Source organism: Mus caroli, chromosome 4 (genome assembly GCF_900094665.2).
Source record: "Mus caroli chromosome 4, CAROLI_EIJ_v1.1, whole genome shotgun sequence".
NCBI lineage: Eukaryota > Metazoa > Chordata > Mammalia > Rodentia > Muridae > Mus > Mus caroli.
The window spans coordinates 21,193,003-21,207,901 of NC_034573.1; the positions used below are offsets into that span (position 1 = coordinate 21,193,003).

General features: G+C 38.4%; 1 pseudogene; it reads left to right on the forward strand.

Annotated features, from left to right (window-relative positions):
* The window catches only part of LOC110292441, a 56,464-nt pseudogene extending 43,550 nt beyond the window's left edge, over positions 1–12,914 (forward strand).
* The last annotated feature ends 1,985 nt before the right edge of the window (positions 12,915–14,899 follow it).

A 14,899-nucleotide genomic window follows, 5' to 3' on the forward strand; every position in this document is an offset into this window, starting at 1 on the left:
GAATGGGTGGGTAGGGAAGTGGGGGGCGCTATGGGGGACTTTTGGGATAGCATTGGAAATGTAATTGAGGAAAATATGTAATAAAAATATTAAAAATTTAAAAAAAATGACATGCATGCTATGTACTCATTGATAAGTAGATATTGGCCAAAAAGTTCAGAATATCCATGATACAACTCAGAGACTTTTTGAAGGTTAAGAAGGAAGGTCCAAGTGTGGATACCTAAAGCCCACTTATAAGCAGAACAAAATAAAAATGGAAGACAAATGGAAGTAGAAAACAGGAGGGGGGAAATGAGGGGCAGAATCAGGTATGGGTCAGGAGAGATGCCCAGAGGATAAACAAGTCCCCTATTTTGAACCACTCACTCATCTTCAATTTTTTTAACCCAGAATTTCCCTGTCTAAAGGAAATGCAGGGATAAAATGAAGCAGAGACTGAAAGTGACTGGCTCAACTAGGGATCCATCCCAGATATTCACACCAAACCCTGACATTTATTATTGAGGCTATATTGTGAGGGCAAACAGGAGCGCGGCATGGCTGTCCTCTGTGAGGCTCTACAAGCAACTCACTTTGACAAATGCAGATAATTCGAGTCAACAATTGGATTGAGGTCAGAAGAGTTAGGGGAAGGATGAAGGAGAAGAAGGGGATTGCAACCCGATAGGAAGAACAACAGTGTTAACTAACCAGGACCTTTCAGAGCTCCTAGAGACTAAGCCAAAACCAAGGAGCATACATGGGTTACTTTATGGCCCTGGGCACTTGTGTAGCAGGGGACTGCCTTGTATGACCTCAGTGGTAGAGAATGTACTTAATCCTGTGGAAACTTGATACCCCATGGAAGAAGGATGCTGGTGGGTGTGAGGTGGGAGTAGCAAGTGGGGAGTGCTTTCTCCCAGAAGCAGGATGGGGAGATGGTGAAAACTTAGGGAGAAGGGACAGGAAGGGGGGCAACTTTTGAAATGTAAATACATAAAATAATTTAATTAAAAAAAGAAGACAACTTGAAAAATATCTATTCTTCGCTCTCAAGATACCATTTCTAGTCTCCCAATCTACTCTCTCTCTCTCTCTCACACACACACACATACATACACACACACACACACACACACACACACAAATTCATGAACAGCCATTTATATGTATTATCACTTAAAAAGCTATATTATAGCTGTATTGATTTCCTTTGCCTGTTAATTGCTGTCCACAAAATATAGGTTCATATTTCCACAGGTACTGAGGCAGAAGGTAGTCTTCATGATTACATTTCAAAGGTATGTCTCCCTGATCCTTAAACTTATACTTGGGATATAATAGCAGCATTTACATAGATTTCTAGAAGAAGAGAAAATTTTAACTTCTGTAAGTTTATTACAGTCAATGCAGTAAGAAGAATAAAAAAGGGGGGGGTATGTGTAGTTAATTAAAAGCCTAACTAAAGTTAGTCAAGGTTAGAGAGAAATCAATGGTTCTCCAGGAATACAAAGACCTTTAAGAGCCAGAATACTTGGACCTTTGCTATTAAACAGCCTTTTCTGGAAATGTTTATGCAAATAAGACTGGGCTAGTAGTGATATTAATAGACACATTAATGTGAAAAGGAGAAAACTTCACAGTATCCCACTCCTAGAGAAAGAAATTTTCCCAGGGATGTCTCATTGCCTATCCACACAAGGTTGTCAGCCATGAAAGTATATACAGATAAATATAAAAAAAATCAGAAAATTGGATATTCATATCTGTGTAAACACAAGAATGTATATGTTTATTATGTAACAGTCATAGTAAAAAAAAAGTCTATGAATTTGATAGTTAGGGGCACAGGGGAGGTGAAGCAAAGGTATCTGGGAGGGTTTGGGGGCAGGAAAGGGAATGGGGAAAGTAGTGCAATCCTACTTTGATTTAAAAAATATTTTAAAAGAAGTGCTTATGGGTCTAGGAATACTGACAGAGGGTCCTGACATCCACAACATCCTGAAGTCTCTCCACTGTGCTGAAAAAAAGCAGATAGAATGATATTTTATAAAAGCCTGTTCTGTATTTTGGGACATTCTCAGAACTGCCAGAAGTTTCAATAATGACATGGAGACTTCTAATATAGTTTACAGCTTAGGACTTTGGCTAGGGCATTCTCCCTGCTAGCTTTTAAATTTAACTGGATTATCTTAGACTGTGACTTGTCACGTGGCTAGTTCCTTATCTCCCTACTATGCTATGGCCATGTCTGTTCCCTTCAGTGTCAGCTTCAAGCTTCTCATTCAGCTTGCCTCCCTTGTCTCACTCTCCTCTCTGTCTGGAAGGTCTGCCTTTGTACTCCCTGCCCCAGCTTCCTGGCTGTCAGATCTTTATTACAAACAATCAGCAGTCAGACAGCACCTGATATATCTCTTAAATTGCCTTCAGGAAGTAGAAGAAAGACAAATATTACCAAATTAGACAATCCAGTAATGGGCAACAGAAATAACAATACCAAAATCCTGCATTTAGGACTCTGCAGAGTGAACAATTGGAGATACAGACCTTAATGTCTTGTGCCAGTAAGAACAGGAACAAGGGAACCCCACCGGACCAGAGGCTGGGATCCATTCAGGTGGGGACCAGCCCCGCCATCTTCTTCATGAACCCAGCCGAGAGCATCTAGGCCACCAGAGGCCTCTCCACTCCACAGGACCGCTAGCACACCCAGGACCTCCTGATGACCTGAGAGCACATTGGCGATAGAAGCAACAGAACTTCTTGGTCAGGGTCCCATCGGGCCTTCATCCTCAGCCAGGAGGTAGAGCTGAGACGCAAACCTTCCTTGCCAGAGGAGAGTTGACCTACAGGGAGGGTTCTGACCCCAGAACTCAGGAGGTTGATTAGAACTCCAGACTGCTGGACACCTGCCTGCAAGGAGAGCTTGCCTGCAGAGAGTGCTCTGACCACTGGAACTCAGGTGAGAGTTGGACTCCCAGGAGTGCTGACAGAGGCTAACAGAATGACAAGAGGATCAAGCTCCAACCAGAGACAGCTTGAACATTAACACCAAAGATTTCCAGATGGCAAAAGGCAAACATAAGAATCTTACTAACAGAAACCAAGAACACTGGGCATCATCAGAACTCAGTATGCCCAGCACAACAAGTCCTGGATACCCCAACACACCTGAAAAGCAAGATGTGGATTTAAAATCATATCTCATAATGGTGGTAGAAGATTGTAAGAAGGAAATTAATAACTCACTTGAAGAAATACAGAAGAACACTGCCAGCAATATTTTGCTGAAGGGACCCTGATATAGCTGTCCCCTGTGAGGCTTTGCCAGGGTCTGGAAAATACCAAAGTGGATGCTCACAGTCATGTATAGGATGGAACACAGGGCCCCCAATATAGGAGTTAGAGAAAGAACCCAAGAGCTAAAGGGGTCTGCAACCCTATAGGTGGAACAACAATATGAACTAACTAGTACCCCCAGAGCTTGTGTCTCTAGCTGCATATGTAGCAGAAGATGGCTTAGTCAGTCATCATTGGGAAGAGAGGCCCCTTGTTCTAGCAAACTTTATATGCCCAGTATAGGGTAATGCCAGGACCAAGAAGTGGGAGTGAGTGGGAAGGGGAGAAGGGTGGGGGGAGGGAATAGGGGACTTTTGGGATAGCATTTGAAATGTAAATGCAAAAAATATCTCATAAAAATGATATGTCAATTATTTCTGAATATTTTACTTTTTATACATAGTACCATATTGAAGGAGGTATTTGTGCATAGTACTATACGGAAGGAGGAATTTTCTGTTAGAGGAAGCATGAGCTTTAGGACTGCCTGATGGAGCCTGAGTTGTGACATTTAACAGAAATGTGGTCTTCAGTAAATGACTTTTCTTTGCAAAGTGAAGAAAATAACACCTTCCTTGTAGAATCTGTTAGACAGAACAAGATATTGCTATTGCTGTAAACTAACAGAGAGGCCAGAACATAGAAGCTAATGTCAAATACCAGCTCCCTCCTTATATCACCAAGGCCAGTAATAAGGGTTAGATTAGAAAAGAAATAACTTTTTTGATAGAAAAAAAGTCTACTATTACCAACTCTAAAATTGTTCCATAAGACAGAAAGTTTAGAGCAATGATCTCTAGTTTTTAGTTGGGAAACTCCATTCCTTAGAGTACCAGTAGTCTGAATTGAATGTCTCAGACAGAGCTACACATTTCTCAAATAGACATCATAATGAAAAACATCTACCTTCCCAAGGGTGAGTTTAGCATAACTGAAAAAAAAATCTATTTAAGGCACAGGCAATGAAAGTACGGCTGTTATTGGCTATCTGATGAGTTGTTGGTAAATCTCATTTTGCGGTATGGTGAGAATCAGTAGATGAGGAGACCAAAGACCCTCTTGAGATATTTGTCCAGGGAAACTCTATAAAGGCAATTGAATTACTTGCTATATTAAAAACAAAAAGGAGACATCACTGAGAAAAGTCAATGCTTTTATGAGAAAAGAGGACACTGATATATCTCCACAGAATGCCTCTAACAGGAAAAGTTTGATATAGCCTCAAAATTAAGTATTAGACAATATTTTGTTGGAATATACTCAAGACTTATGGAACAAGGACCTGATCAAGCAGAGGTAGCCGAATCTAGCATTTGAAATGAGGATCTTTATCCACGTTTAGAAATTAATCTCGGGACACTGCTCTGTTGATATGATTGCCTAATATGCCTGAAGCCCCTAAGTTCTATCCCTAAAGTAAACATTTGCAAGATTCTCTCTCTCTCTCTCTCTCTCTCTCTGTATCTGTCTCTCTTTCTCACACAAACACACTAAACACATATTAACTAAATGATCACATAAACACTTTACTTTTACTGGCTTTATGCTGAATACGTTTTGAAAATTCTGCAATATCAACTGACTATTGAACCCAATCTAAGGATTACAAAATTTTCATTAAAATTTTTAAAGTTTAAGCCTGAGAAAACAGGAACCTATTATTTAAAAAAATTGATTAGAAAATCATGTTGTAATCTCTCTACTATGCTATAGATATGATATGAAAATCTATATAGTATAGGTATAGATATGAAAAATTTTAATTCTTAATTGGAAATTGGGATCTGGAATCAAATATCTTAACCACTCCCTTCAAGTCCATCTAGATGATTTTTTTGGAAGTGCACAGATAAGTTTATTCATGTATGTAGCATATTTTTCTAGACCTGATTTTTTTCTCTCTTGCCAGAGACTCCCCCTGATCTTGGGAGAGTGATAATGTAAAGTGGTATAAGGTGCTTTGAAGAAACTCTGAGCAGCTGCATGCAATAAAAATGTGCACCCAGCTTTTACTTACAGGAACCACAGCGTAATGAGTCCATTATTCAAAGGTGACACTTGAAGAGAATGTGATAATCAAGCAGATACTATGATGGAGAGAAGATGGGAAATGCAGTGCAAGGAGAGTAACCTGAATTTGTAAAACTTTGGATAAAATTCTCCAGTTGGTGGGGTGTTTCATGTAAAGTGGGAAAGAATGCAATGAAATTAAAACTTATAAAAAACTAAAGCATATTTAAACAATAAAGTTTAAAACTTTCATGGGGATTCAAAGGAGACAAACATGTTAGGTAGACACAGATGATGTCATTGGGAGAGTAAGGGCCTACTTACTCGGTCTTCAACACAGTTTCACAGCAGTGAAGTCATAAAACATGTTTGAACTTGGAATGCACAGATTCTGACCATTCAAAGCTGACCAGTACTCGGGGGCTAGCCTTCTGGGTATTTTATTTATTTTATGTTTGAGATAGTGTGTCACTAAGTAGACTGGCCTGGAATTCATAAAGTCCTGTCTGCCTCTGACACGAGTTGTGTGATTAATGATGTGTATCAGCATCTCTTCAACTCTAACATACTTATTTTTAGAAAACTACTCCTAGCATATCATTAAGAAAACTTTTAAGGTAAAAAGCTATAAATGACTAAATAATGTGCTTCTTAATGTGTTAGAAATACTTTCTGGTTTGAGTATGATTCCAGATTGAAGCTGATAATGTGACTCAGGAGACAAGGATACGTTTTAATGAGTTCCAATATCTGTTTAGCACTAAGATATGCACAGAAAGCAAATATTTTTTCTCAGTAACTGTAAAGTATACAGTCTTTTTTGTTTGGCTTTCCACATGCACATTTGATTTGCATCAATGAGATTTTCAGGTGTATGGATCACCTTGACACAGTACAGGTTACACATTTTTGCAATTCTATTACTCCATATGTCCACTGGGATATGATCTCATTGCCAATTTATAGCTTTCCTAACTTGGTGCTGACTAAACATTACAGAAAAACCTCACCTTATTTAGCTTTTATTCTAAGGGAAGAGTATTTTTGGTAGCTGGGCATTTTTCTAAGAAGCCCATGTCAGATGAAGTTAATGTCAAATTATTTCTTGTAATTTCAACCCCACGATCTAAAGTAACTATTTTCAAAAGAAATTTTCCTAAAATATTCAATGATTCTCCTCACTCCAGATACATAGCTAATATATTATAAACAGGGAAGAATAACTCAATTATTGTTTCAGGGCAAATATGTCCTATTCAATGAAGCATAGGTAGTTTGTTCCTCCAATAATTTAATTTTACACACCCTACTTCACATACTTTTGTGTTTTTTTATTAGTAGCACATTTTCCCCATGAGAAATTATCACTTGTATATTTTAAAGTTACTAGAGCTATGCAGATGTGTTTAATTTTTATAAGCTTTTCCATCTCCTTGAAGTTAAAATCAATTTGGGATTAAAAAAATGTATTCATCTTCAGACACACCAGAACAGGGCATCAGATCCCATTACAGATGGCTGTGAGCCACCATGTGGTTACTGGGAATTGAACTCAGGATCTCTGGAAGAGCAGTCAGTGCTCTTAACCACTGAGCCATCTCTCCAGCCCAAAAAATGTATTCATTTTGAGGATCATATTATTAGCCTATACATTGTTGCATCTTTTAGTATGAGGTATTAATGGAATGCTAGTAACATGAACTACTTGTTAGTATTATAAGGGATTCATAATATGTTAAGATAAAGGTAGGTCTTCTTGCAATAATATTGATTTTTATTATAATACAATTTCTTAACTAAATCATTCTTTACCCATATGCTATACATTTTTAATGCCAAGAGTGATTATTAAAGCTCCTGGGAAATTGTGGATTCTTGCTCACCTGTGGGGTTCACAACACCACAGCTATAGTAGAATTGGTTTTAAGTGACACTGGTTTGCATACATTAATGAAAAACACAAGCCTTTACCTTGGAGCAGGGAACATGCTCCTTACTGCTCAGTAACCACAAGTCATTGTCCCTCCCCCTAAATTACTGTTTACATGCTTCAAGGAAGGAAGCTATCAGCTACATGCCCCAGGAGTCTCTGTTATAATTCAGGAAGCTTTTGATATTTTAATGGATGGATTTTCCTGTCTTGAGTTCTTAAACTTCTCAGACATATTTCTTGATTATACCAGTAAAAGATTATAAAAAATTAGATTCTCACAGAGGGCAGTAACCAAGTTTTTAAAGATACGAGGAGTCAGTTTCTTATGTACCTGGGTGTGGATACAAACAGCTTTACTTCTGAGGGTCCAGCATACTTAAAGTCTGCAAAAAGATTTAGTGGGGTTTTGCCAAGTCTGATACATTTCCTCTGCTGAGTATCAGAGGAAATATCACACCTTGTGTTTGACTCTCTCACTGGCCAAAGAGGACTGAAAGAACCACCTTAGTCAGAACATCCCTCTAAAGCTTGCTGAGGGGCAGATGTCGCCCACATTCAATGAAGACAGGGCCTTTGTTTCTCATTTCCTATCCTTTCTACTTAAGAATTTACTAAAAACTGGAGGACCACTGTGCTCCCTTCTCATTATATTACAACTTGGAGCTTGATTCAGACCTTGATCGTTTTCCAATTTATCTCTAATTATAACCTATTACTACTGTTGACTTTCTCCACACATTATATATCACTACTTATAAACAAACCTTCCTTTCACTAACCCTAGGATAGTCTTTAAACAAACAACATGGCTGTAGAACTTTCTTTGAAGAAAAGGCAAAATATCTTAGCTTTCAATTCAATAATCACTATTTTCTTCAACCTATACAATGAATAAATTTAGAATACTGAAGCAGCACTTAAAAACATTCTCTAACAATATTATGGTTTAAACTCATTCAGGCTGGTTAAAAAGAAGTGTATCTCATGAGATTTATTAAGGGCAAAGCCAGCAGAGACGGAGGACTTGTCTGTTTTCCAACTCGTGAGAATGAGCCAGTAAAGCTTTTGAGAAAATACACTGTTTCTTCTCTTTTTAGACCTTGCCTTAATACTCACCTAGAAATAGTCTACCTATTTCACTCTTTTAAAATTATATTTTTAGTTGCCATCCTCAGATATAATTCAAATTCTGCATTTTGTCAATTTCCTAGGGGCTTCATCCATGCACCACAGTCACCCAGGCATCCCTTTCTCATCAGAATCTTTCTTCAACCTTATCCTGCTTAATTTCCTGTAACTCAGGGTTTGGCTCCAGAGTTTGAAAGCCAAGCCCATTATTGAAACCTTTATCTAGCATCAATGCTTTGATTAAGAGTATGATGGCTCTAGAAATCAAATTCAGACAGGTTTTGGCATAAAATTCTTAAACCTCCAAAGCTTTCAGATCTATAGAATGCTGTGGTGAATAATACTTTTTACTAAACTACTGCCCTGCACTGAACATGAGCAGTCTGTTTTGTCTTTTGTTAACATCTCCTATCCAATACATAACTGAGCATTAGGTGAATAATTAATCTATAGATATTTAAAAGTTGTAAGGAGATGTGCCAGTTATATGCAAATACTATACCAGCATGCATCTATGCTGTGCAATAGTGGAGGAGGAATACTCTAGAGCACATTCCTAGTGGACAAAGAGAGAGAACTGGATTATGTTTTCTGAGGATGGAAGGAAGGAGTAAGAGAATTAATGTAGCAGGCAGAGCATTCTTATTTCACTGTCACTTCAGCTTAGCAGTTGCCCAAGGATATAGCTATGAAATGAGGAGGCTTTTTTTTTTTTTTTTTTTTTTTTTTTGGCATCCACACCTGTTTGTTTATTTATGGTCACCACAGATAAAAGAACAGATGTGTAGGTTATATCAACACACGGGAACCATAGCTTCTGCTTTCCATAAATATTTTATGGTAAAAATAACACATGTAAACATTATTTCTAGTCCAGATCACAGTCCCTCACACTAAGGCAGGTGTTGTAATTCACAGAACAAATGAGGAAGGCAAAATATTCCTTAGGTATATTAGATGATATTTCCTAGGAAAAGACTTGTGAGAATCTAAAGGCTTTTGGAAGCAGTTCTAATATGTCAGCTTGATGATAGCCCTTCTCTCATGAAGGTTTTACATTTTCACTACCACTTAAATCTGAAACACCTCTCACAGATTCATGCACATGGGGCTTGATTATCACCTGATGGGCTTAGGAGAAAGAAACAGATCATAAAGGCTCTGACCTAGTCAGTGGATCAATTCTTCATTGGATTTATGATTTATTATTAGGAGCCGTAAAAGATTGGAGGTAGCTTAGTTGGAAGTGATAGGTCACTGGGCCATGTCCTTGGGGCTATAACTTGCTCTATCCCTTCCCATATTGCTTCCCTTGCTCTTGACTAATGTAAGATGAGCAGCTCATCTTTTCTAGGACTTCCTCACCATGGTAAGCTAAAATTGCTGAACTCATGAGGCAAAATAAATGTTTTTCCCCTTCAAAATATTCGCTCAGGTATTCAAAGATAACTCATACAATGTGCACATAACATTCATAAATTTATGTAAAATTATATTTATAATAACATATGTGATTATACGTCAAAGAAAGTGTAATTTTCCTTGTCAATCTATGTTTTGCTCTATCACTTTAATATTATTTTTTATTATCTAGATTTTGTAATATGACACACAAACATAATTGTCCATAAGCCATGGTGGGTAAAGTATATTTCATAATTAATGAGAAATTGACATTTTCTAATGTCTAAATGCATCTACATTGCCACTTATTGAAGTAATACATCTCAATATCTCCTGGCTTTAGAATGTTTCAATTATAAACATTTATGGAAGAAACACATGAACACACAATTTCATAAAAACCAAACCAAAACACATATTCAGTTCTAAACACATAGATTCCTGACAGGTCAGGTGACTTAAATACTCCAAACTCACTAATAGATAGGTCAACCTGAAATAAACTAAATAGAAGGACTCTGTAGCTAAATAACACCATAAATCAAATGGATCTAACAGACATTTACAGATCATTCCACTCAAACACTGAAGACTACACTGCTTTATAGCATATGACACTTTCTCCAAGATCAGCTACATATTAGGACACAAAGCAAGGATAGGCTCAAGAAGCAGCTGACTGAGACAGATGCAGATACTTACACCCAACCAATGGACTGAAGTCTGGAATCCCTGTGGCTGAATTAGGGTAAGGCTAGAGGAGGGCAACACTATAGGCAGACTAGCAGCCTCAATTAAACTGGACGCCCAAGATCTCTCAGACACTGGACCACCAACCAGGCAGCATATAATAGCTTGTATGAGACCCCCACCATTTATACAGCAGAGGATTGCCTAGTCTGGCTTCAGTGAGAGAAGATGCCCCTAACCCTCCAGAGACTTGAGTCCCACTTTCAGTGTGTTTTCTACTTACTAATTAAAATGTGAACTATCAGCTGTTCCTGTCACAATATTTGGTCTTTATAGACTTTAACACTCTGGAACTCTTAAGTCCAATAAACATTTTATCTTTTTTATTAAATATGTTGCCTTGGATATGGTGGGATTTTTTTCAGAGCAATAGAAAAGTATCTAAGATAGCAGATAATTTAAATAAAGTACATTTACAGAATGTTATGTTATCCAGCCTTTGAGAAATGTATAAACACATATAAAATGAGTTTTAAGGTGTTACCCTACAATGAGGAGTGGTGTGATATTCCAACCATGCCATCAGATATACCATAAGCTAACAACAACAACAACAAAAAATAGAGGTGGGAATGAGTCATCTCCTTTTGAGTTGTTGACCAATGACTTTCCACAGAACCCTCCCACAAACATCATAGGCTGTTGCCAACATTCTTCGTTACCTTCTAAAACATAATGGTAAGACAAATTGTTGAAGGTAAGTCACACATAAGTCACAAAACATGAAGAAATCAACCTGACATCCACCCGAAAGCTTCATTCTCACCAGTTAGCTTTCACAGTGCTGGAAGGTGCTGTATGACACAGCCATTTCCTAGGGAAATGAAAGTCATGAAGCCAGCATAGCTGTTTAATGAAGTAGTGGCAAAGCTGAGTCACATGATGCAATCATTCCCTTTACTTCCAGTTTGTGTCTGTGTGTTACACTCTTGGGGTGGGAGGCTGTTAGTATAATGATTAACCCATGGCTTTTCTGAGAAAATTGTTTCTGTATTCCCCTGAGAAAGTCCTGAAAGTACTACTCCTGCTTTCAAGGAAGTAATTTCAGTTGACCCTGCATGGAAGTCTTCTCTGTGCCTTGGAGATTACTATCTGCCCCTAAACAAATTCATGAAACAAAATAATTAGAATAGTATGAACTAGGAGAAGGCTGATAAAATTCAGCAGAATAGGAGAAATGACAGCAGATCAGAGCACAGAGTTCCTTTTATAGTGTATTTAGAATTTCTTAGAATTATAGAGTACAAGATACAATGTTATACCTATTAAGCACTTAATAAGAACTCAGCAACAAAAGCTAGAATGATTATAATAATATAATTACATGTATCTTTATATTAATATAATAAGGTATTAGAATTTGTCATTCTTGAAAAGATTGGTTTACATCAGATTGTTATAACATTATTTCCCTTAGGAACAAAATTAATTCTTTTCTTAAACACATTTTCATAAGATTATAAATATAAATATTACATTGAATAACATTTACAATGGCTCCTTAGCCCAAGAAAGTTCTCAGGCCTAAGCTAGTTTCTGAGTAATATGATTGACCATTAAAAGTTAATAGTATACTGCTTAAATCGGGGTGATTTACTGTGGAGTTAAATATCTCTTTCATTGCTACTGGCTGTCAGAAACTCACTGAAGTAGACTATGAATGCAAGTACCATACATCACCATATATTCTATGAGAAGTCCATGGCCGTAGAAGTAGCTACTGATGCTCTGGGTGAGGAGTGGAAGAGTTATGTGGTCCAGATCAGTGGTGGGAATAACATACAAGGTTTTTCCATGAAGCAAGGCGTTTTGACCCATGGCAGCATGTGCCTGCTGGTGAGTAAGGTGCATTCTTGTTATATTCCAAGGAGAACTGGAGAGAGAAAGTGCAACTCTGTTTACGGATACATTGTGAGTGCCAGTCTGAGTGTTCTAAACTTGGTTATTGTGGGAAAAAAAAGGAGAGCAGGATATTCCTGGACTGAAAGTTATTACTGTGCCTTGCCTGTTGGGACCTAAAAGAGTTAGTAAAATCTGAAAGGTTTTAATTCTCTCTGAAGAAGATGATCTTGGCCATTATGTTGTCAGAATGCCATTAAACAAAGAAGATAAGAAGCCCAGATCCAAAGCACCCAATATTCAGCATCTTGTTACTCCACATGCCCTGAAACACAAATGTGGACATAATGCTCTGAGGAAACAACATAGTAAGAAAAACCAGGAGGAAGCTGCAGAGTATGCTAACTGTTTGGCCATGAGAATGAGGGAAGCCAAAGAAAAATGTCAGAACCAGATTGCCATGAGACATTGGGTGTCCTGACTGAGGGTGAAAGCTTCTACTTCTAACTCTGAGTTCAGTCAAAAATAAGTCTTTAAGAGTAACAAATAAATAATCTCGAAAAGAAATCAGGGTGATTCACCTGGACTGACTCAGATTTTATCTATTTTCTATCTAGACATCCTGAAACTACAAAATGCTACCAGCCTATTATAATATATGCTATTATATTATATTAAGCTTACTTAAGCTGAAATGATTTGTAGAATTTTAGGAATAGGGATAATGGGTTGATGATAATAAAAATCTAAGCTCTCTGTACCTAACCAGTAACTCTGGGCATATGTTCCTAGTATGCCCATGACAAAACAATATGATCTGTATTTCTTGAAATCATGAATATTTTTGAAATATGTATAAAGAAATTTTTGATTGCTAATCAGTGTTGCAAAGCATCCATCCCTGTTCTCTTGTCTCACTCAAAAGTTAGCCTTGCCTCATCCTTACCTCCTCTCTGGAGCTGTTCACTTCTGGGGCTAGCTCCTGGCAGTTTAGGCACAATTCTGGGAGGGAAAAGTAATGATCAATTTCACCCAGCAGTGGACTCACTAATGTAATTGAATTTTTGGCTTCTTTGTGAGTTTCTTTTACCTCTACCCTTCTCCACTCTTATTCCACCCTTCCAACCTTCTAACACTAGGTAGAAGGGAAAGAAGGCTCAAGAGGAATGGGGGTATCGATTAACATCAGGCTACTTCTTCCTGATTAGGGACACCAAGTTCCTTGATGCAAGTTTGATCTTCATAGCCAGGATATCCAACTTCTCATTTCTTTACACATAACCACTTAACACACCAAAACAAGTCACAACGACAGCAACTAACAACCACCACAAACAGCAGCAGCAGCAGCAGCAGCAGCTGTGCCTCTCTAGGGGCTCTAGCATTTACATATCCTTTCCAGAATCCACATAATTCTAATTATTATACACTTGTAAAAACTATCTTGATCTGGAAAAATCATGGCCCTGAAATACAAAATCATAGTCAGCTGCTGTGGACAATCTAAAGCAACCCCATATCTTACACCTGGGATCGAAATAAAAACTTATTCTGTATTTTTAAATTATTTTATTTATTTATGTTTCAAATGTTGTCTCCTTTCCATGAACCCCCACCCTATCACCTTCTCCTTTGCCTCTAAGAGGACGCTCTCCCACCTACCTACCCATTCTGTCTCACTCCTGTAGCATCCCCCTTCCCTGGGGCATCAAGACTTCAGAGGACCATGTACCTCCCATCCCACTATTGCCAAATAAGGACGTCCCCTGCTACATAGGGAGTTGGAGATATGAACTGGCACATATATACTCTTTGGTTGGTGGTTTAGTCTCTAGGAGCTTTGAGAGGTCTGGTTTGTTGATACTGGTGTTCTTCCTACAAGGTTGCAATCCCCTTCAGCTCCTTCAGTCGCTCCCCTAACTCTTGCATTGGGGTCCCAGGGCTCAGTCCAATAGCTGCCTGTAAGTGTCTGAATCTGTCTTTGATGCTGGCAGAGCCTCTCAGAGAACAGGCAGACCAGGCTACTGTCTGCAACCACATTTTGGCACCAGCAGTAATGTCAGGGTTTGGTGTCTGTGGGTGGGATGAATCCCAAGGTGGTGTAGTCCATGGATGGCCTGTGAATGGCATGGATCCCTAAGTGGAGAATTCTCTGGATGGCCTTTCCTTCAGTCTTACATCCATTATTTTTTCCCTGCATTTCCTGTAGACAGGAACAATTCTAGGTTAAAAAAATTGAGATGAGTGGATGGTCCCGTCTCTCAACTGAAGGCCATGTCTATCCACTGGAGGTGGTCTCACCAGATTCTATCTCCCCACTATTGGGCATTTCATCTAATTTCATTCCTGTTGGGTTCTAGGAGCCTCTCCCATCCCTGATATTTGGGACATTCCCAAACCCCATTGCTAAATATTTCTATTCATACTCCTGGCCCTCTGGACTTCTCTTTTGTCGTCTCCCATACCAGATCCTGCTCCTCCTTTTTCACTTCCCCTTCCCTCACCCACCCAGAC